Source organism: Bidens hawaiensis, unplaced genomic scaffold (genome assembly GCF_021521415.1).
Source record: "Bidens hawaiensis isolate Kalapana, Puna unplaced genomic scaffold, B.hawaiensis_p1.1 tig00003961_1, whole genome shotgun sequence".
In the NCBI taxonomy this organism is placed as follows: domain Eukaryota; kingdom Viridiplantae; phylum Streptophyta; class Magnoliopsida; order Asterales; family Asteraceae; genus Bidens; species Bidens hawaiensis.
In genome coordinates, this window is record NW_027491228.1 from 1,405,001 (window position 1) to 1,427,500 (window position 22,500).

The following is a 22,500-nucleotide window of genomic DNA, read 5'->3' on the forward strand; positions in this document are numbered from 1 at the left end:
GACCCCATACCTAAAGCCAACATCATTTAACCCAATTGAGACATTGTGGAATAGGCTAAACCCCTCTTAATGTCTTTTTGAGCAAGAGCTAAAGTAGCTCCGAAAAAAACTGTTATTATCCCTATCAAAGAGATAAAATTCATTATGTGGGGTATGACTATGAAAAGAGGCATAAGTCGAGCTACAAGAAAAATTCCCGCAGCTACCAAAGTAGCAGCATGTATAAGGGCCGAAATAGGAGTCAGCCCTTCCATTGCATCAGGTAACCATACATGAAGGGGAAATTGCGCAGATTTAGCAATCGCACCGGCAAATAATAGAACAACGCACAAAGTAACAAACACAAATTGACTTCATTATTAGAAATCAAGTTATTGAATATTTGGAATAAATCACGAAATTCGAAACTCCCCGTTATCCAATAAAACCCTAAAATGCCTAATAATAAACCAAAATCACCAACACGATTAGTTACAAATGCTTTTTGATAAGCCTTTGCTGCAACAGGTCGTGTGAACCAAAATCCTATTAATAGATACAAACACATTCCAACCAATTCCCAAAAAATATAAATTTGTATCAAATTTGAACTAGTAACTAATCCCAACATGGAAGTACTGAAAAAACTCATATAAGCAAAAAATCTCAAGTATCCGTGATCATGAGACATATAATTATCACTATAAATAAGAACCATAATTCCAACAGTAGTGATTAATATTGACATAATAGAAGTAAGTGGATCGATCAAGTATCCGAATTCTAAAGAAAAATCATTATAGATAATCCAAGACCATACATATTGATAGACAGAACTGCTATTTATTTGCTGAATAGACAGATTGATAGAAAAAATCATGACTATACTTAACAATAAAACACTCTGAAAAGCCCACATACGACGAAGACTCTTTGTTGCCGTCCGGAAAAGAAGAAGTCCTAGCCCTATTAACATAGGAACTGGAAGTGGAAGAAAAGGTATTATCCACGCATATTGATATGTCTGTTCCATAAAAAAAATTTATTCTTAATTAATTGTTTCCGATTCACCGGATCTTGCCTATTTCGAAAAAAGTTAATAAAAAATCAAGATATGCACTAACTTATTGAATCATTTTATATTAGTATTTATTCTGAGTCTTTTTAAAATCGTTCAAAAAAAAAAGAAGTTATAATTGGTCAACTTATATGCCCAAGTGACATATAAAAACGAATACTGATAATAGTAAAATAACAATAGAGCAAGGATCTAAATTTAAGCTAAAAAGAGTACTTTATCCTGATATGAATTATATGATTAACTAAGAGCATCGGTCTAATGAAAAAAAACCTTGATTTTAGTTAGTTTATTCCAACTCATTAACTAATTCATTATGGGATTGCTTTTCAATCAAAACAATTTATTAGTAAAGTTATTAGTAAAGTTTAGAAGATTATAGATCTAAAATGAACTTTTTTGATCGATAAAGAATAAAAAATGACTGAGATATTTTTTATGAAACCACGTATCCTTTAACAGATTTATTAATGGTCTCCTTCAAATTTTCAAATTGAAGGTTTATTGTTTTCTCAAGTTTGACTAAAAAAAGACTCAATTTTTCAGTCAAAAGTTTATAATCCTTTGAGGGATTTTATTCTATGTAAATAAAGTATAGAATGAGTAAAATAAGGGTCTTTTAGGTTCTTTATTGATTTTATTAAGTTTGATTTAGTAGATTATAAAGAGATAACTTTGAGAGATAAACAACGAGAACTAAAAGTTCCAAACCAAAATGTTTGGATTTACTAATAGCCTATAGTTCTTCTGAGTTGGCTAACATCCTTCGATGACAAGCCGACCGAAGGAAGACGCACCGGGAGCCTACTTCTATCTCATCAGATGCAGACGCATAGGCTATAGAATCCCACCTTATTCTCAAACCTGGTGGCTCGGTTGATTGGAACTCCTTTAGGCTCATCCTGCATAATCATTCTGGCGGTCCCAAGTCCTGCATCCACCAAGAACATTTCTTCCTTTAAGCGTAAAACTTCGGATTTGAAGGCCTTTCCACTGCATAAAAAAAACTTGACTTAGATCTACGAAATGATCGACTCAAATAGATGGTCACCATAAGCTATTTCTTTTCCTCCTCTTCCAGTTCTATTAATAAAAAGGCCATCATGGACCAAGATCCAAAGGGATCAATCTTTTAAACCGATGTATCTTACTCTCTCGACCAGGTCATCATAAGAAATGCAATGCAAAATTTTTCCGAAGTGTTATAAAGAGGGAAGGCGCGCTACAACAAACATAACAGCCTCTTCCTTGCCCCCCTAAGAATCCAAGGGTGACCTTTGGATGTTGTCGTGACACTTTGGTTACGAAGGTTATCGGGGTCTAGGTTTATGGATGGATTCAGTAATCGAAAGTCCCTCCAACTCAATCAATATCAACAACATGTCGTGACCGGTTAGGCTTGGTTGATTTTGTCAGAAAAGAAAGTAGGTTTCGGGGGTTCATTGATTAGTACACCCCCGGTGCTGGTAAGGTCGGGACCGTGGTCGTACGTCTCCGGTTTGCCGGCCTATCTTCTTTCTGAGATTGACCAGCCAGCTGGGTTGGTTTGGCTATTCTTTTCTATTGAAAAGGAGTCAGCTGTCTGCGCGAGTCATCTTCTTCTAGGCTCCGCTGGACGACACGGCATTCTCGTTTAAATAAATAGATGTCGGCCGTACTTGTGATGGTTCCCAAGGATCCAATATGACCACTTCACTTAGGTCTACGTTGCCACGATATTGTTCTATGGAAGCGGGCGGGCTGTTAGAAGTTCGGCCCGCTTTTTTGTGTCGTAGGGGAGGGATTGACCTTTCTAACGCATATTCAGTCGTACCGGCATGGCCCCACTGATTTCTTTTCGATCGGAGCATCCAGCAGCGCAACCCGGTTCTACTTGACTAAGCCCGTGCTCGTCCAAGGAGGGAGTTTGCTTTACCCAACTCCCTTTTTGATAACAAGGCAGAAAGCCCCGACCTGACATTCATTAGTTTCGAATGAAGAGTGCCCTGCCGCACCTACTCCTATCAAAAAGCGAGACTTTACTAAACAAGAAAAGCCCCTTCTATCTTCTTAGTAAAGCGCTAACGCGCGCCCTGCAATCAAACTCAAGTTTCGCCTTGATCGATACGACAACCTTACTAATAGAAAGGGTCAAAATGCGCTCAAGCAACCTATCTTACTAATATAATAAAAGGGCCTATCTAAGCCCTATGGTTGTAAAGCTACAGCTCGAAAGCCGGCCATACCTTCTATGTTTTTAGTAAAGGGCCTTTTCAATAAGGCTCGCGCTAGGCGCTCACGTTTTATGGCTTCCTAAAATAGCAGATTTTTCAATTGGTAAAGACCCACCCCTTGTTTCGGTCAGAATGAGTCCCCGGGACCCCGGGACATTGGCTTCCGCCAACAGTGAACTATTAAGGATTGCATCCCGCGCATATTCTACATTATAGCCTGCAACTAATTCAGCTTCCGCTTCTGGGAGATCAAACGGAGCTCGATTAGTTTCTGCTAGACAAGAAATAAAGAACATAACCAATACAGGGAACAAGGGAATACCGGACCATATCTGCTTTTGCGCCATGACAATCTCACTCGAATTACGGGGACCTACCCATACTAGTACAGTATACCGGGGTGGCCAGAACCACACGTGCAAGTTTCCCTGCATGTGGCTCGTCCGTGCTTTTCTATTCCGCTTTGCCGCCTATTAAGAGAATAGGTCCCGTTCAAGCGGTCCGCCTTTCTTCATCTATACCAGCTGCCACGCACGAGCCCATAGAAAGGATTTAGCGCCCCTCTCTAGATAAGAAGCAGAACGCGCCATCACCTACAGCCCTTTCCTCTGCCGGGGACTTCCACGAAATGAAAACGGGTGGCATCGCCGTATGCTCCACTTTTGTTGCCCTGGTTTATATCCCGGAGTACTCCTATGGCCGATCTGTCACCCAACCTACTTTAACAACCTAAAGACGTCCCGTCTAGAGAATGACCCCTTATGGCACGGCTTAGTCAGTTATTCTCGCAGTTCAGATAAGATTCGGACCACCACTTCTCTGAAAACATGGTTCTTGCCCCCCTCTCTCCTCCCCCCTTTGAGCTCGTCCATTCGTTGGGTGATCCCTTGCTCTCACGTTCGAGTGTTTGCTCATCGTTTAGGCCGGTGAGTGAGATTTCTACTCATTGCAGTCACCTCCGGGCTTCTTCGCACCTGGATAGTACTAGGACCCTTGTGCCCCGGCCCTTGATCAGATAAAGCTGCCCGCCCTATGACCCACAACTAAAAATGAGCCTTGCGACGAGACTCGGACATCCCCCATGCTGCGGTTCCCTCCGGTCCGTTCCCGGGTTGGGTTAGGGGAACATCCGAGCGATTTCCTTCGCGGATCCAAACTTCCCAAAACTTCCCAAAGATTCAATCCATAAAGAATCATTACAAATCTTTATACTTGAAGAAGTTTCTTACTTCTATATCATGATTTGAGCCAAGTTTTACAGTAAAGACTCCATTTGATTATCATAATAAAGATCATTTTTTCTTTTCGAATGGAATTCTCAATGATGTAAAGCAAATAATCTAAATAGATCGAACAATGAAAATAAATATAATTGTTAAATATTTAAAATGAAAATAAATATAATTGTTAAATAATTAAATTTTCATTTTTTAAGTAAGTATGAAAACCCTTATTCACAAAAATAGAAAGACTTTTTGTCACTGAAATAGGATAACAATACATACCTGATAACAATACATACCTATAGGCTAAGCACTTCCTCTTTTATATGTATTTTCATATTTGAACCTGAGGTTAAGTAATCTTTCTACATCTCATCTTATCTTTATCAAAAGGGTTTAGTTACTTTTGCATGTCATTTGAACTCGATTTAGTTCAGTTTGTGAAAAATTCAGATATGATTCCGAAAAGAATCATTCAAAATAAAAAAAAGAAAGAGGAATACTATTCTATCCAATATTTGACCGTGAAACAGAACCTTGTTGAACAAAAAAGAAGTATTCGGGTACAGGGGATATGCTCTGGGACGGAAGGATTCGAACCTCCGAATAGCGGGACCAAAACCCGTTGCCTTACCGCTTGGCTACGCCCCATTTCTATTTTTATTGGACACTAATACTAATAAAGAATAATATTGGTATTAAGTGTTCGTCAATTCCAGTCCAACTATCTATAGAAAACCTTTCTTCTTTATAGAATTTATTATAGATATTATAGATTCGTTGCTAGGATTTTGACATGTGTATATCTAGAATTCAACTTAATTTATTGATCATTACATATAATTCAATTAAGATATTGTATGAAAGTATGATTTCTTCTAGTCTCCTTTGAGAATTGGAGGATTTTTGATTGAGTGGAAAAAGAAGGATTTTTTTTGTCTACCTTACTTTCTTCATTTTTCCTTATATCAATAACTCAATCAAAATGCAATTATCTCGACGAAAAAAATGTCTGTTATGCTTAATATCTTTAGTTTGATCTGTCTTAATTCTGCCCTTTATCCGAGTAGTCTTTTCTTCGCCAAATTGCCCGAAGCCTATGCTTTTTTGAATCCAATCGTAGATGTTATGCCAGTAATACCCCTATTCTTTTTTCTTTTAGCCTTTGTTTGGCAAGCTGCTGTAAGTTTTCGATAAGATCTTTAATAGTATCTTATAGAATTCATGTAGAATTCATGATTTATTCGAGAAAAATGATAACATTTGATAAGATCAAATAAGTCTGACAGTATGAACCTTCAATTCAAACATTGAAATGATCGAATAGCCGTGAGAAATCCGGCTCGCTCCATTTCCCGATTTTAATCCTTTTTCCTTTCTGGCAAAATACCTTATTAGCTTAGGGTCGCTTACAACATCTAATTGGGGATATGAAAGTGATTTCTGGTAATCAAAGACTCTTTTGAAAAATTTCAACTTCACAACTTCATTTGAATTTCTGAACATTCTTTTCTATTTTAGAATTCATTTCTTGGTGTCAAAATAAGTATGTGATATAAAAATGGAGGATCTATTATCTTTTCTTTTCTCTCGTTTTTCTTTTTCAAAAAATGATCTTGGAGGTTGTGTAATGCTTACTCTCAAACTTTTCGTTTACACAGTAGTAATATTCTTTGTTTCTCTCTTCATCTTTGGATTCCTATCCAATGATCCAGGACGTAATCCTGGACGTGAAGAATAAATTGTTTTTCTTGCTTTATTTTACACTTTTCTTCATATTTTTATTTTCTTTTAGCTATTCCACACACTTAACTAGAAAAAAAATAGAAAGTCATCAACGGAAAGAGAGGGATTCGAACCCTCGGTACGAATAACTCGTACAACGGATTAGCAATCCGCCGTTTTCGTCCACTCAGCCATCTCTCCCAATTGAAAAAGATAATTACTATGTTACATTACACATCAAGTAAGGATTAAATTAAGTATTTCTTTCACATTCTTTATCGTTATTATAGAATTAGCAATTCCATTTAGATGCTCGAAAGATCAAAATAGAAAGATAAAAAAAGAAGACCTTCTTGCTTTTATTTTATTCGAAGTGCCTTTTTGGCCGGCCGGTCAATACCCAGCCGGGCCTTTTTTTGTTACAAAAAATTCCCTTCATTTTTTTATTTATAGGCAACATACTCTAAATAGCCAATTTAGTATCCGTGTAACAATTTCCGTTCTGGGGTTTACATATACTTATCATTTTTGTTATAATGGAAATTGAGAAGGATTTTTGATTCAAAAGAATAAATCAAGAAAAGGATAAATCAAGTATGTATCAATTTGTATTTTCTTATGTCGTTTGGCAAACCAAATTTTAGATTCAAATCCAAGAATCATTGACGAATTCTCAGTCAACGAATATCCCGTTTGTCATAAATTTTGTTTTTTTTGAGTGAAAATATACATTTGATTTTTCAATAGAAAAGTGAGGGGAAGCTTTTTGGCATTGTGTGTTTTGAGATACTATACAATCAATCGAAGGGACAATCAAAAGGGGAAAAGGGTTTTTTTCTAATTTTGATAAGTTTAGTTAGAAAAAGGATTCAAAAGGGGATGCAAGTACAATAAACTAAAATTGAGTAATCCAACAAAAAAGGTAAAAATTTCTCCTATTGTGTATCGTTTTGGCGGCATGGCCGAGTGGTAAGGCGGGGGACTGCAAATCCTTTTTCCCCAGTTCAAATCCGGGTGCCGCCTCATCAGCAAACGAATCGGAATCTCTTATTCTATTCTGCTGATATAACTCAACCTAATTTTACCCAGCCAGAATAGAATAAGGGGACTGTTAATACTTGGTTGATTCTAAACATCCGTTCTGGGGATTTTGTAAAAGATTGGAAATCGGAAATCTTTGAATCCAAAATGAAAAGAAAGATTTGATTTTAATGTTTGATTTTAATGGTCGAAGCAAGACTTCCCGATTCCTTTCTACTACTAATGTAATGTCTACTTATTGGGTCTTGATTGGAGATAATTTAACTACTGGTTGGGGGAAGTTCTTTCTATTTCTATACTGTGTAATCTACATATATAGGCTCGCGAGAATCTCTGAGTGTTCAGGCATTCAATCACAATTAGATTGAGATGGATAATTTATAGAAAAAAACATGAAAAAAATGATTATTTTTTTTAACCTCTCGTCAAAAGTATAATATACTATCTCCCAACTCCTTCAGAGAGACAATCGGGAAAGGGTACGGATTAGATCAAATAGGAAAAAGTTTGTAATAGATAGCAATTGATTTATTTTTACTTTGAAGGGCAAGAAAAAAAGGAATGTGCCCTCTTATTTTATTACTAGATGTTCCATTAGTAACATTCCTTTGTAGTTTTGATTTTTTATTTTACTTGTGTTTAGTCTTTCCCGATTATAAATCATATAGAAATTTTTGAAATGGATTTTTTGATTGATTCATCAATAGTGTTCGCCCAGAATCCCTTTTTGACTATGGACCATTTATTCTACTATTATTAGTGAGCAATAATGGAATAATTCTATCATAGAGATAAGGGACATAATTCACATGGATATAGTAAGTCTCGCTTGGGCTGCTTTAATGGTAGTCTTTACATTTTCCCTTTCACTCGTAGTATGGGGAAGAAGTGGACTTTAGAAGCACTCTTAATTTAGTTGAGGAATGAAACGGTATCAATTGTTTTATAGATTGTTCTGCAACGCATTTTTGATTTGAATTGAAATCATTTTCAAATCAAAATATCTTTGTTTCCAAATTCCATTGGATTATAGTGGATCAATGTATTCTATAACAGTAAAACAAAACAATTATTTCAGATTCATCGGAATAAATAGATGTATCAAAGATATAGAATTGGGTCCTACGTAAATTCCATATATGGATTAATAACTACATATATTGAAGATAGAAGCTAATATAGTATACCAACTTTATTAGAAACAATTTTATACACTACTATAACACTAATAGAGAGTATGATAAGTAAGAAATCAATTTCTTACTTACCATACTCTCGGATCTCATAGAATACCGCCGATTATAGCCCGTTGATTTCATTTAAGGCACAAAACAAAATAGAATACTTTTCATTTGATTTCTTCAACTATTGATAAGAATTCAGAAGTCAAGTTTCATTTAAAGTAATTAATCATTTTGACTGGCTGTTTTTACGTAAATTATAAGTAGAAAAGCAGTAGGAATTAAAATGAACAGTGCAGTAGCAATAAATGCAAGAATATTTACTTCCATAATCTCATCGTTTTTTTTTTCAAAATAACTCGGGATTTAATCCCATAGAGATGATAAATCTTTCACCTGTCAATTCAATGAATGCATTACCTATCGATGATCTTGAATCGGATCAATATCATGAATAACAATATCTGAGCTATTAAATTAATTCGTCGTCGAGAATTGAATAGTATAACATACGAACATCTTTTATCCATACTGAATCCAAAATGGGATTCCCGGGCCAATCAAAAACCCCTTTACTTTATTTATCCTTCTTTTCTTTATTTTCTATAACCTACCTTCCTTAGGTCTTCCTTATAGAACCATCAAACGAACTCTAACCACCCGCCCTAACTACAAAAACCCAACAAACAATACAAGCGAAGTGGAAAAAGAGAGGAATTAGGTTCTAAATTTTAATGATCTAAATTTCTTTGGAAGACAAATAAGTATGAGAAAGATGAGTCGCTGGAGAAAAGATGGAATATTCTATCAACTTCACTATTTTAGTTATTTTTTAGTTTAGGGTTTGTTCTTTCTTCGACAGAATCCTGAAAAAAAGAAGGGAAACCCCTTCGGAATTCAATTATGCTCTCTGTCCCTTCTTTCACAGAAAATCGAGAAGCGAATTGATATACTTATTGGATCCGTCGGGACTGACGGGGCTCGAACCCGCAACGTTGTAGGTTCCCTGGATGGATCGCACGAGATATCTCGATCTACTCAGGTGCGGAATCCCTGCGTAGATCGTTACGAGTATAGAACACGAATCACACGAACACACGAAACGAACACACGTTATATAATAACTCAAACACGTGATACGATATCACTATTACAGACACACGTTACAGCTCTCGTAACAACTCGAACAAACTAACACTAACAAAACCCTTAACCAAGCTAATCCGTAACCTATTTAAATATACGACAACTTCGCCTGGCATGTTCAGGCGAAGTTGTCCATAACTTCGCTTGACTAACAAGTTCGCCTAAACAGCGAACTTGTCAGTAACTTCGCTTAAGACATTTATAAAACATAATTAACATTACAGACTCGATTACAGACACTAGACTATGAACAACTGACATTATCACCAACAGACTCCCCCTTGGCAGTAGCTTCATGTCTTGATCTTCAAGCACGTGTCTTGTAACCTTCAATCTCTTTGTCTTCATGCATGTACTCCTTCTCTCACACATACCGTGACTACTCGCTGATATTTCCTCGCTTCGTCTTTCCAAGCAGGAATATAAAATATCTTCTTTTCATTTAACACCTGCAGATCAGCTTTCGATAAATTAACAAGATGCATTGGATCATACACCCTCAGCACTTCTTGTTCGTCTTCGTCTTCCATCACGGCTTCAGCAGTCTGGCAATCAACATACCACCATTTAAGATTCTTCAACACATCTTGAGGTATAATTTTCATTGGAACCTCCTTAATGCATCGGATCGGTTTGTATTTCATCACCATCCATGGCTTGCCATCTGCTCTCATTCCCCTTTCTTTATCTTCAACAAGTTTTCCCTTCTGCGGTTTCAACAACTCAAACTTCTTCTCTTTTATACTCTCTTTCCATACAATTTTCCCAATGACTCTAGCCATATTATCGTCATTTCGATTGATTAACCCCAATCTGGCTAAGTCTTTCACTTCACATTCCGGCAGTGTATTCAACGACCTTAACATTCTTTTAAAATACTGAACGCCGTCATACCGTTTAATCACAAAGAGCTTCAACTGCTCATCATAGATCCAGCAAATAATCCCTTTCTTCGCTTCAGCATAACCTTTAATATTGTAACTCTTCTTAAACATTGTAGGGACCGCCGGTTTCTTCATTTTGACGAACCACTGAGCATAGCCTTCCTTCCACATAGGCTGCTCTTCCCATTCAGTCTCATCGATTACTGTCTCATTACCCATATCTGCTTTCTTCACACCTGGAATGTCATGCTCCACATTCTCTTCTACTATTTCACCTTCTTCAACATCTTCTTCAATCACAATCTGTGCGCCAATCTTCTCAATCTCCTCAATTGGCAGCACATCATCATCAAACAACACATCATCACTAAACATATCATCATCTAATTCTTTCAAAGCATCAATCACATCATCTCCCATTTCTTCATCATCAACCATCACCACCTCATCACCACCAGAACTGCCAGCCGCACCTGCAGACTCCCCCTGAGCTGTGGAAGTCCCAAGAGCTTGAGTAGTTCTTGGCAACTCACCACCTGCACCTTTCGATGCATTGGGATCATCGTCTCTATCATTTCTCTTCTTTGTCCTTAACTCGTCGCCTTTACAGTTTGTCTCCCCCTGAGATGCTAAGAACTCCTTCATAGCATCTATAATTCTCCCATGTTCAACCAGGAGGGACGACTATAGTTGATTCACTGCTACAAGACGCTGAATAGCCTGGGTCTGGACAAGATTTATCTTTGTTTGCTCTGCCACGACCCGCTCTAGTGCAGCTATTCTCTCCGAGTCTGAGAGGGTTGCATCGAAATCAAACCTCATGTGAGATGTGTCTTGAGTATACTCAGCAGGGATTTCGAATGAAACTGGGACATCAGAAGCAGCTGTGGACGTAACCGCAGGTGGTATCGTGACCGACAACCCTGCAGTTGCAACGACTGTCGACTCAACAAATTGTGCAACAACCTCCGACGGAGTAAGCGTTGGAGGCGGCAACGATACGATATCTGGAGTCGTCAGATGGAGTGTGATAGACGGGAGGCCAACAGATGATGTTGTAGCCACCACGGGTACATCGGTGGCGCTTAAACTTGTGACCTGTAGTGATGTAGGAACAATCGACATACCTGACAGTGCGGGCGGAGCGAAACGTACAACTCTTGAAGTCTCTCCAGCTCCCATACCTTCACCTGTCCTTTCCCGTCTTGAACGTCTAATCAACTTGTGAATATCCTCTTCTTTTTCTGACTCACTATCATCATCTGTCCTCTTTCTCTTCCCAAACGTCCTCTCTTGAGCCACCAACATCCTTCTCGCCTCATCCATAACATCATCAAGATCTGAGTCAGCCACCGTCGTAGCTGCTCTAGTAACACGCACAGTCGAGACACGGTCAACTGGGATCTGAACGTTCTCCTCTGGATCCACCCGATCCATATCGAAGAATCCTTGACCTCCGAATTCTGCATCAAGGTCCACTTCCTCCTCCGGTGACACAACAGGAGCAGCACGTATAGCTTGAGATGCTCCTGCCTGTTGTGGTGCCGGGTCTCTGAACTCATCCCCACGATCTGGCACATACCCCGGGTTTATTAAGTACCCAAAGAGTGGAGTATGCCTTGGACGCAGTTCAGGCTTGCTCCTCGCTCTGGATGTTCGGCATTGAGCGAAGATACGTTTGCTCACACTCTCCACGTATCTTATTGGACGTCGTTGAGGCAACGTGGGAGCAACATGATTCAAGATCATCTGAATGAATCTTGGATACATGATGAACCTTTCACGAGCCATCGCTCTCCTCTGTCTATCGATCTCATAAAAGACCATCTGACTAAAGCTATAACGTTTGTTATAAGTCAGAGAAGTCATTGCTGACTGCATGGTCGCACCCATACCATCAGTGCCCGCCTTCCTCCCAGACATGCAGACAATCATTACGTGCATGAGGAAGCGCCACTGATCAAGTAGGAAACCCTTCCTCCGTTGTGTATCGCCCAATGGACCAGAATAGCCCATTCGTAGAAATGCTCCATCGCGGAACGGAGCAAAAAACTCTGTAGGGTCATCCCTAGTCTCCTCTCCAAAACGTAAAGCCACCCGAATTTGTTCAGACGAGAACTGAACTTCTTGATTGTTGACGGTTGCTCGCATAACCGGAGGCTCAACGCGGCAATCGTATTCCACCGTCTGCCAAAAATCCTCAATATTGGGTAAGGATATCGGTAGAGTAATTGTGATCGCGTGGAATATCCGCGAGCGAAGGAGGAATGTAATAATCTCGCGGTAATCCTCCACACCACTCGCATCTGGTTCTAAGGTAATGTACATGTTGTGCCCAGGGAAGAATTGTCTCTGGTTATCTCCCCCGTCATCGCCACCAGCACCTCCAGCACCAGCAACAGCAGCCATATCTGCAACAAACGAACTAAGTTAGATAAACGTTAAGGCATAACACAAGTTCGCTTGTTACCATGAGCGAAGTTGTGATGAAATCTGTATAGGCGAAGTTAAAGGTGGGGCGAAGTTGGGATCAACTTCGCTTCATCTTTAAGTTCGTCTAATAACTAATAAGTAAAAAGGTCCAGGCGAAGTTAATGATAACTTCGCCTCACCACAACATCGCCTCAGGCGAAGTTTAGCCTCAGCCGAAGTTAAGCCTCAGGCGAAGTTACGAATAACTTCGCCCAAACCCTAAGTTCGCCTGAATCTGAATCGGCGACAGTAAGCAGATTCAAACTTTGAAAAATCTGATGTTTTAGGTTAGTTTGACGATTGAGGGTTCCGAAACACATGATGTTAAGACAATATGGACGATAAGTTTGTTCATGACCAAGTAGAGAAGTTTTGAAATAGGGTTCAAACATCCGACGGTCGGAGGTCCATAACCGGGTCAAAACGACCACTGATTAACATCGGAGAGCAATGATTATACGATATAATGACACCACGAACCTTGAATCGTAACGGAAACTGAGAAAAAGAACAAGGAATCGGAATAAACGACAAGTTCGCCGGAAAACTGGATAAGTTCGCCGATAAATACGGAGGATAAGTTCGCTGAGTTTGAAAATAATGAAACTGTTGACCTTAAAAATTCCTTTATATAGGGGCGGAGTTACACACGCGAAGTTGTGGATAACTTCGCCTAGGGCAGGCGAAGTTAATCACAAGTTCGCCGATTTTACTAAATAAACCCCTATAGTTTGAACATTTTGCAATTAAGTTTTAAAATTCCCTTTAAGAATTAAATAACACGATCAAGTCCAAGTAACCAGATATAAAAGCATACAACTACATAAAAAGAAAACTTTTAACAATTAAAGTTTAAGGGATCAAATTTCAGTCTTTACAAGGGACTACTACGTTTTAGAAAAGATCCGAACAGGAATCATACTAATTACGTGACTGTCACATAGATCCGTGTTTAGCTGTATTATGACATAAAGAAACAGGTTGTAGGCAGGTAAATAACTTAAAATGGTTTTCATCATTTCTGTGATACTAGTTAGGTTCAATTATGCCTCAAAATTTAAGCGGGCAACAACTCAGAGATTATGATGCCTCCTATCTATTCTCAAAGCGTATTTGGCTTTCCCCAAGTCACCCCGAATTGACCTCGACCCATAGTGTCTGATTAAGTTTGTAAGTACTCTTCATCTGCTTCCCGCTCTCTTTCGTACTTCATGATTGAGAAGTCTTGACATTGTTAGCTCTAAAATGTTTCAATAACTCATAAGGTATTTTTTATTATTTATTTTTTTATTTTTTTTTAAACGAACATTTACATAGACTTCAGAGTAGTAAACAACTGCAAGTCCCGAATCTGGATCACTGCAGTTTCTTGAAACGCTATCTTCACGGGAATCAGAACACTCACGGGCTCGTGTATGACTGGGTAATCGCTTTTCTGCCTATCATTCGGAAAAATATATATGAAGACAAGCAAAACTCTTAAGGAGTTTCCACGTAAAATCAAGTAGATTTAGTTTGTATCACATCTACTTTTACGCACCATAAAAAGTTACCATGACATACAATGACTGTTCTAAAGCCTTTTAAGCCTAATAACTTCACTAGTTAAGCACACAGAATCAGTATATGTATCATTTTCCAAGGTTGGATCAATTTTCTGTTAAAACATAGCAAATAGAACTTCTTACGAAGTAGTAGACTTGAAAAATAATTTCATATCCCAAAAAGAAAAATTTTAACATCAATCGCCCCAACCAAAACAAAGTCTTCAGGTAAACGGCTATCCCGAAGATCCAATGGATCAGCTGGACCGACCACATACTAGTATGTGTCCTTATAACTAAGTATGATCGACTAATTTTAAGCGAAAGAATGAAAACACATCATAAACCGCCCCGGTCACTTTCAGTCATCTGGTTAATGGCTATCCGCATATTCTACAAGTAGAAATGAGGACCAAACATATCCTAAGACATGTCCTTCAAACTGAGGCAACCGACATAATTCTAAGCAATAGTGACCTTTTTTTTTTTTTTTTTTTTTTTTTAAGAAACATAAAAAGCATGGTTACTCGGGATTGATCATCCCATTCAACTCAATAAGGTTTTGAAATCTTGATTTGTCAAACGCTTTAGTATATAAATCAGCGAAATTATCAAGCGTATCCACCTTTTCAAGCACAATCAGTTTCTTCTCAGCACAATCCCGTATAAAATGATGACGTATGTCAATATGTTTAGTTTTACTGTGCTTCACGGGATTGTTAGTTACTGAGATAGCAGCTATGTTATCAATGCAAATAGGAGTAAGTAAGAAATTCAGACCATAGTCGCGTAACTGTTGTTGAATCCACAGAACCTGGGAGCAGTAGTTGGATGCTGCCATGTATTCTGCCTCACATGTTGAAATTGCGACTGAAGTCTGCTTCTTGCATTGCCACGACACCAATCTGCCACCTAGAAACTGACATCCTCCAGTTGTTGACTTCCGACTCTGATTGCACCCTCCATAATCAGAATCTGTGTAAGCGACTAGCTCCAAGTCTCCTCCTATAGGGTACCACAACCCCAGCTTCGGCTTGCCCTTGAGATACCGCAGTATCCTCTTCGCACCCTTCAAATGAGATTCTTTTGGGTTTGCCTGAAAGCGTGCACAAAGACAAACAGCAAACATTATATCAGGACTAGAAGCAGTTAAGTACATTAAAGAACCTATAACAGCCCGATATTGGGTTGGGTCCACGTCTGCATCGTTGTCTGAATTAGCACCCAATTTGTGATTGACGCAGACTGGAGTATCGAATGGAGTGCTGTCCTCCATCTTGAAGCGTTTGAGCACATCATGGACATACTTGGTCTGATGAATGAACATCCCATCCTTCTTCTGATCAACCTGCAAACCTAAAAAGAAAGTTAGTTCACCCATAGCACTCATTTCAAACCTCTTTTTCATGACGGCCTCAAAATCTTGACACATGGAGACTTTTGATGCAGCAAAAATAATGTCATCCACGTAGACTTACACCAGCAGGAAGTCGCTTCCTTCTCTCTTGAAGAACAGTGTGCTATCAATCTTTCCTCTTTCAAACCCATTTTCAAGCAAGTAATCTGATAAAGTTGAGTACCAGGCACGAGGTGCCTGATGTAGTCCATACAACGCCTTGCTTAACTTGTACACGTGGTCAGGAAAGTCTGGGTCAGGAAAACCCGGAGGTTGCTCAACATACACTACCTCATCAACTTTCCCATTTAGGAACGCACTTTTCACGTCCAACTGAAAAACCTTCATCTTTTTATAAGCAGCAAATGCCAAAAACAATCTGATGGCTTCCAATCTTGCCACACGAGCGAACACTTCATTATAATCAATCCCCTCTTGTTGATTAAAACCTTTAACGACTAGCCTCGCCTTGTTTCTTATAATAATCCCGTTCTCATCTCTCTTGCACTTAAAAACCCTTTTGTGCCTATCGCATGCACATGCTTCGGTTTTTCAACCAAAGTCCAAACTTCCATTTTCTTGAATTGAGCCAACTCTTCTTGCATAGCTTCGACCCACGAGCTGTCCTTGAGAGCCATTTGATAATTCTTCAGTTCAATCTGACTGATAAAGCAAGTGTACAAGCATTCGTTGATTATGCCTGTCTCCTTAATGCTTGTGTAAACACAGGTGTGCTCATTCAAGCTACGTCTTGTTTGTACACCGGAGGACACATCACCAATCACATTCTCCAAAGGGTGATTTTTATGAATTCTCGTGGTTGGAACAGAACCGACATGCAAATTGTCTTCAAAGTTAGAAGAGAGCTCGTCAATTGTTGTTTCTTGCTGAGAGTGAAACGGATTGAAAAATTCTTCTTCAGTCGAGGCAGCAGGGGTATCGACAGCATTTGATGAGGAAGGTTGACATTTATCAAACAGCTGTCTTTGGACTAGATTTTCTTCCTCATCAAGGATCATCTTCGTAGCAACTCTTTCTTCTTCTTCTGCACTATCCAAAAACGGTATGTTAAAAGACTTAAAAAGTCTATCATAGTCGAAAAACTCAGCCGGTCCGTTGCTTGGTTTTGGCGGTTGGTAACTTGTGATATCGGTGTTACACACCACCTCAACCTTGCTGGTCGATGTATTAAAGACACGTCTGTTGGGAGTCCCAACAACATAACCGACTAAGATTCCTTCATCGGCTACTTCACCAAATTTAGAATTTGTCTTTAAAATCGAACAAGGGGACCCGAATGGTTCAAGACCACTCAAGTTGGGCTTCCTCCCATGCATAAGCTCATAACACGTTTTATTAAGTCTTTTAACCGTTAAGACTCTATTAAGGATATAGCAGGCTGTAGCAACAGCTTCAGCCCAAAACACCACAGGAAGCTTCGAATCAGCCAGCATAGTTCTGGCTCCTTCAATTAACGTTCTATTCTTCCTTTCAGCCACTCCATTCTGTTGCGGTGTATACGGAGCGCTGTACTGGTGTTCAATCCCTTTCTGAAGGCAGAAGATCTCCATTTCAAAATTCTTGAACTCCTTTCCATTGTCACTTCTGATGAACTTAACCCTTTTATCCATAACGTTCTCAACTTTGGTAATCAAATTCTTCACCATCTGAGCCGTTTCATCTTTTGATTTCAGGAAATATACCCACGAATATCGTGAGTAGTCATCAGTGATCACCAAGCAGTATGAAGTACCTCCTAGACTTTTTGCATTCACGGGACCGAAGAGATCCATGTGAAGCAATTCTAGGGTACTGGCAATTGAATTGACCTTCTTGGTGTGATGAGATTTCTTGTCCTGCTTTCCCTTCTTGCACGGTAGACATTTGTCTTCAAAATTGAAACTTTTCAAGGGAACGCCCAGCACAAGTCCATTCTTGACAATGTGGTTCATCTTCCGAAGATGAATGTGCCCCATTCTCCTATGCCACAATTCGGACTCCGATTCGCTCGCTTTTGTCATAAGGCATGATTCTTCCGTGGCCATTTCAGTCGACCTCATATCCATAATGTACGTATTCCTCTCACGTGGAGCCTTCATCACAATCCACTCCTCTGGTATCTGAAAACCAGGATGTAACACAATTGCTTCATTCTTTGTGAAGTGTATGGTGTACTCCTTATCACAAATCTGTGACACACTCAGCAGATTGTGCTTCAATTCTTCGACAAAGTTTACTTTTTCTAATGTCATCTTCCCGTTAGACACCGTTCCCATTCCTGTAATCTTTCCTCCACTTTCTCCTGCAAAGCTCACTCTCCCTCCTTGAACAGGTTTCAAATCGTGTAACAAGTTTTTGTTACCCGTCATGTGCCGGGAACAGTCGCTATCCACAACCCAAAGATTATTGGCAGCCCTGTTCAACTGTTCCTGCACGTTAAAGCAAAAGATTAGAATCTAGGGACCCAGGACCAATTGGTCTTGGATCTATACATCCCAAACTTTGGCTTTCCAAAGTTAGTATCTGTATAATTCATGTAGGTCCTATTAGGATACCTCCTTGTAGATTGATTGTGAGGCCTTCCAAACCTTTGTGAATTGAAAGAATTATAGCTTGTGGTTTGGTTATTAGCAGTGTAAAACTGAGATTTGTTTCTATGAAAACCTGAATTAGTCACATTTTTGAATTTTGAATGGTTTTCATTTTTAGCAGTATGATAATTACTATTAGGCTTATTCTCAGTTTTAGTAAGCCTCACACCTCTGAATCGCTGCTTCAGAGGGCAATCTGCAACAAGATGTCCTAATTGATTACACCTAAAACAAAACCTATGCTCAACTTTTTTATCAACCGGTGTTTTAGATGTCGAGGCTTTATTATCGCCGGTTCGTCTCACATATGGTGGGACGTACGGGTTTAGTGGAGTACTCTTTTTATTCGTCTTATCTTTCTCTCCACCATTGGGTAATACCACCTCCTCTTTTGCCTTACCAGACTCGGATGACTTATCCGAATCCGATGAGACTGGACTTGGATCAGAAATTTGAACACTTGAAACAGGCGAACTTGTTTCGCCTCCACTAACATTTGGTTCTTTACAAGTTACTTTAACTGGTACTGTCTGAGCAACCTCAAAGTCAACAGATTTCTGAACACTAGGGTTAAAAGTGTAATTGTGATTATAAGGTGGTGGAACCTCATGATAACCGATTCCTCCTCTCTTAGCAGAGGAACGTTGATCACTAACAAGGTGATCAAGAATAGCAGAGGAATTTCTAAACTGCTCAAGTTTTCTATTCAGTTCCACCACTTTTACCTGGTGATCAGCAATTTGTTTTTCTCTATCAGCTATTAGTTTTGTTTTTTCTTCTAAAACTTCATAGCTTAGATCAATCACTTCAATTTTTTCAGCAAGTTTTGTTTTTAGACTTTTAATATCTTTTTCACAAGCTTTAATTTTAACTTTATAGCTATTTTCTCTTGCTTTTGTAAAATGATGATCTTCTTTTAAAGTTTTAAACTCAGCATCCAAACTAACATACTGATCAGTTATAGTAGCTAATTGCTCAGACAAGTTTTCGCATTTTGAACAAGTAGGTTTAGAACATACCTCGGAGAGCTGGTCTTTAACATCTGCCATAAAAGTTTTTTCTTCTCCGGTAACCTTCTCATTTCCTTCAGTTTCAACCTTCGCCAAATTGGCCTGTTCAAAAGTTTCTTCAGACTGCAGGTTCCAGTTGTATTCACCAACTTCTCTGGACATCATGGCACTATAATCTTTAGAACCCCCACTTTGCTGTGTAGACCTGCCCTGACTTCGTTCCACACGCTCATTCCTGCATTCCTTTGCAAAGTGACCGTTTTGCTGACAATTGTAGCATCTTACCTTCGTCTTGTCAAACCCTGGCCTTCCACCGACAAACTTCCTTCCGGTCTTTCTCATAAACCGCTTCACTCTTCTCACGATCATGGCCATCTGCCATTGTAGATCCATTTCTTCTAGATCATCAGCATCAATCTGGTCATAATCTTCATCCAACATAGCTGGATCAACAATCTTCCCCTGAATGTAGTTCTCATAGGAAGCAATAAAAGAAGCATATAGCGCAAACTGCTCTTCAGCAGATTTGACACTCATAGGCATCTTAGAGTAGTTATTGCTAGGAACACTTGGAGAGCAACTACTCTTGCTTGCTTGCGGTTTAGAACCACTAGATCCACCTGCTACATAGCAAACATCACCATTTGTGTTGACTGACACATGCCCCTCATGTGATGAATTTGCGCCCGACTCTCCCTTCGAGTAGTAGGCAGCAGATTCAGTCTTCGATCCTGAGCTAGTGTTGACTTTAGCTCCATACATACCTGGATCTTGAACCTGATCCATAGGTGTCTCTTTTCTGACCATGTTAAGCTCAAAGGTTCTGAGTTTGTTGACTGCCGTTTCTAGATCATATGTGGGAAAGTCTTTGTCTTCCCTCATCAGCACAGTGTACATCTCCCATTTTGGTGGGAGAGCATCTAGAAGCTTCTCAACTATTTCTTCTTCTCGGTAGGAAATTGAATAGTTGCTCAATTCAGTCATCAGATGGTAATATCGAGTGATAATATCATCTAAAGATTCATTCTTCAAATACTTGAAGACTGAGAACTGGGTTTTGAGCAATTTTATCTTTGAAGCACGGATTCCTACATTCCCTTCAAATCTGTTCTCAAGAGCTTCCCAAAGCTCTCTTGCTGACGTATACTTTCTAAACGTATGAAGGATCTCTTGTGGAAGAGCCATAGTAATAGCAGCATGAGCCTTGCTCTCGGCCTCATACATCTTTTTCTCTTCTTCTTCCATTTTGCTATACTTTTTGATTTGATCACAACCTTCATACTCCATAACTGGTGGAATATAACCATCCTGGATGCATACCCACATCTTAGCATCCTGGTATTTGACGTATTGTATGAACCGATCCTTCCATGCAACGAAATCGGTTCCCTTCAGCAACCTTGGGGCCTTAGTAGCTGACCCTGCTTCTACTTCCATCTTTACTAACTCAGAGATGTTAATTGACGACATCTTTCTCGAAAACAAAGAAACCCAAAAAAAATCAAAAAATTTTCTGAAAAGTACTGTAGGCGAAGTTACGGATAACTTCGCTTAAGCCTTAACTTCGCCGCTGAAGAACTTCGCAGATGATTAACTTCGCTTAAGGTAAGCGAACTTAGGAGGTAGGCGGAGTTGTAGAGAACTTCGCTGAGTTAGGCGAACTTGAGAAGGTAGGCGAAGTTGTGGATAACTTCGCTTAACCTTATATCTTCACCGAAACCCTACGTATCCTGACGGCAACTTCGCCTGATGAACACGGACGTTTTTGCAGATCTGAAATCTGGATTTTACGAGGTTTTTGACGGTGCAAAGGCTTGAATACGATGGTAGGAGGTAAGATTGACTCAAAAACACAGAAAACACGTCCCGCGAATAGTCGAAACGGGACGATTTCTACACCCGCGTGAATATCCCGAACCACACAATCGAGCAAATGCTCTGATACCAATTGTAGGTTCCCTGGATGGATCGCACGAGATATCTCGATCTACTCAGGTGCGGAATCCCTGCGTAGATCGTTACGAGTATAGAACACGAATCACACGAACACACGAAACGAACACACGTTATATAATAACTCAAATACGTGATACGATATCACTATTACAGACACACGTTACAGCTCTCGTAACAACTCGAACAAACTAACACTAACAAAACCCTTAACCAAGCTAATCCGTAACCTATTTAAATACACGACAACTTCGCCTGGCATGTTCAGGCGAAGTTGTCCATAACTTCGCTTGACTAACAAGTTCGTCTAAACAGCGAACTTGTCAGTAACTTCGCTTAAGACATATATAAAACATAATTAACATTACAGACTCGATTACAGACACTAGACTATGAACTACTGACATTATGCACCAACAAACGTCCGCCTTGACAGGGCGGTGCTCTTGCCTATTGAACTACAATCCCAGGGAAATAAGAAGAGATCTAGCAGAAATTTTGGATTCTTTTTTATTCTCTCGTATCAGGTATTTTTTCGTATCAGGTATTTTTTAAGAACAAGAGGGTTCTACCATCTGATAGTAGATTGACAAAATGTTGGGCCGAGCTGGATTTGAACCAGCGTACACATATTGTCAACGAATTTACAGTCCGTCCCCATTAACCACTCGGGCATCGACCCAACGCCTAATTCATTTTAGACGTTCCATAATCAACTTCCTTTCGTCTCCCAGGCAGATTTGACAAATACATATCACTTTATATAAAATACAAAGTCCCACTGAGTAGACTATTAGAAGGACTTGACAAAGATGGATCACTTGATAGAGAATCCCACTCCTATAGTCTTGAGTATTGGTATACCCCTAGAGGGACTTGAACCCTCGTTTTCTCCGTGAAAGTGAGAGGTCGTAACCACTGGACCATAGGGGCCTTTGGCCACTTTACGTTAATATAACTCAGACCTTTTGGAGATGTGAATCAAACCGAAAAACTCATTAAGTATTCTGGAGGTTAATGGTAATCAAATCAAACTTTACCATTCAATTACAACCTTGAAACTT

The 22,500-nt window shown here is 39.3% G+C and overlaps 3 non-coding genes and 1 pseudogene across 4 annotated transcripts in view; 1 reads left to right on the forward strand and 3 right to left on the reverse strand.

The window, feature by feature from the left end:
- LOC143624792 (NAD(P)H-quinone oxidoreductase subunit 5, chloroplastic pseudogene) overlaps positions 1 to 1,144 on the reverse strand; it is a 2,658-nt pseudogene extending 1,514 nt beyond the window's left edge. Inside the window, exon 1 of the transcript XR_013152173.1 lies at positions 1 to 1,144. This exon is cut by the window's left edge and continues 1,212 nt beyond it. The product of XR_013152173.1 is annotated as an NAD(P)H-quinone oxidoreductase subunit 5, chloroplastic pseudogene (transcript).
- A 5,187-nt stretch (positions 1,145 to 6,331) lies between these two features.
- On the reverse strand, positions 6,332 to 6,419 carry TRNAS-GCU (transfer RNA serine (anticodon GCU)). Its single transcript has one exon. It is a non-coding gene; the product is annotated as a tRNA-Ser (tRNA).
- Positions 6,420 to 7,170: 751 nt separating this feature from the next.
- On the forward strand, positions 7,171 to 7,241 carry TRNAC-GCA (transfer RNA cysteine (anticodon GCA)). Its single transcript has one exon. It is a non-coding gene; the product is annotated as a tRNA-Cys (tRNA).
- Positions 7,242 to 22,034: 14,793 nt separating this feature from the next.
- TRNAY-GUA (transfer RNA tyrosine (anticodon GUA)) lies at positions 22,035 to 22,118 on the reverse strand. The gene has a single exon. It is a non-coding gene; the product is annotated as a tRNA-Tyr (tRNA).
- Positions 22,119 to 22,500: the final 382 nt, after the last annotated feature.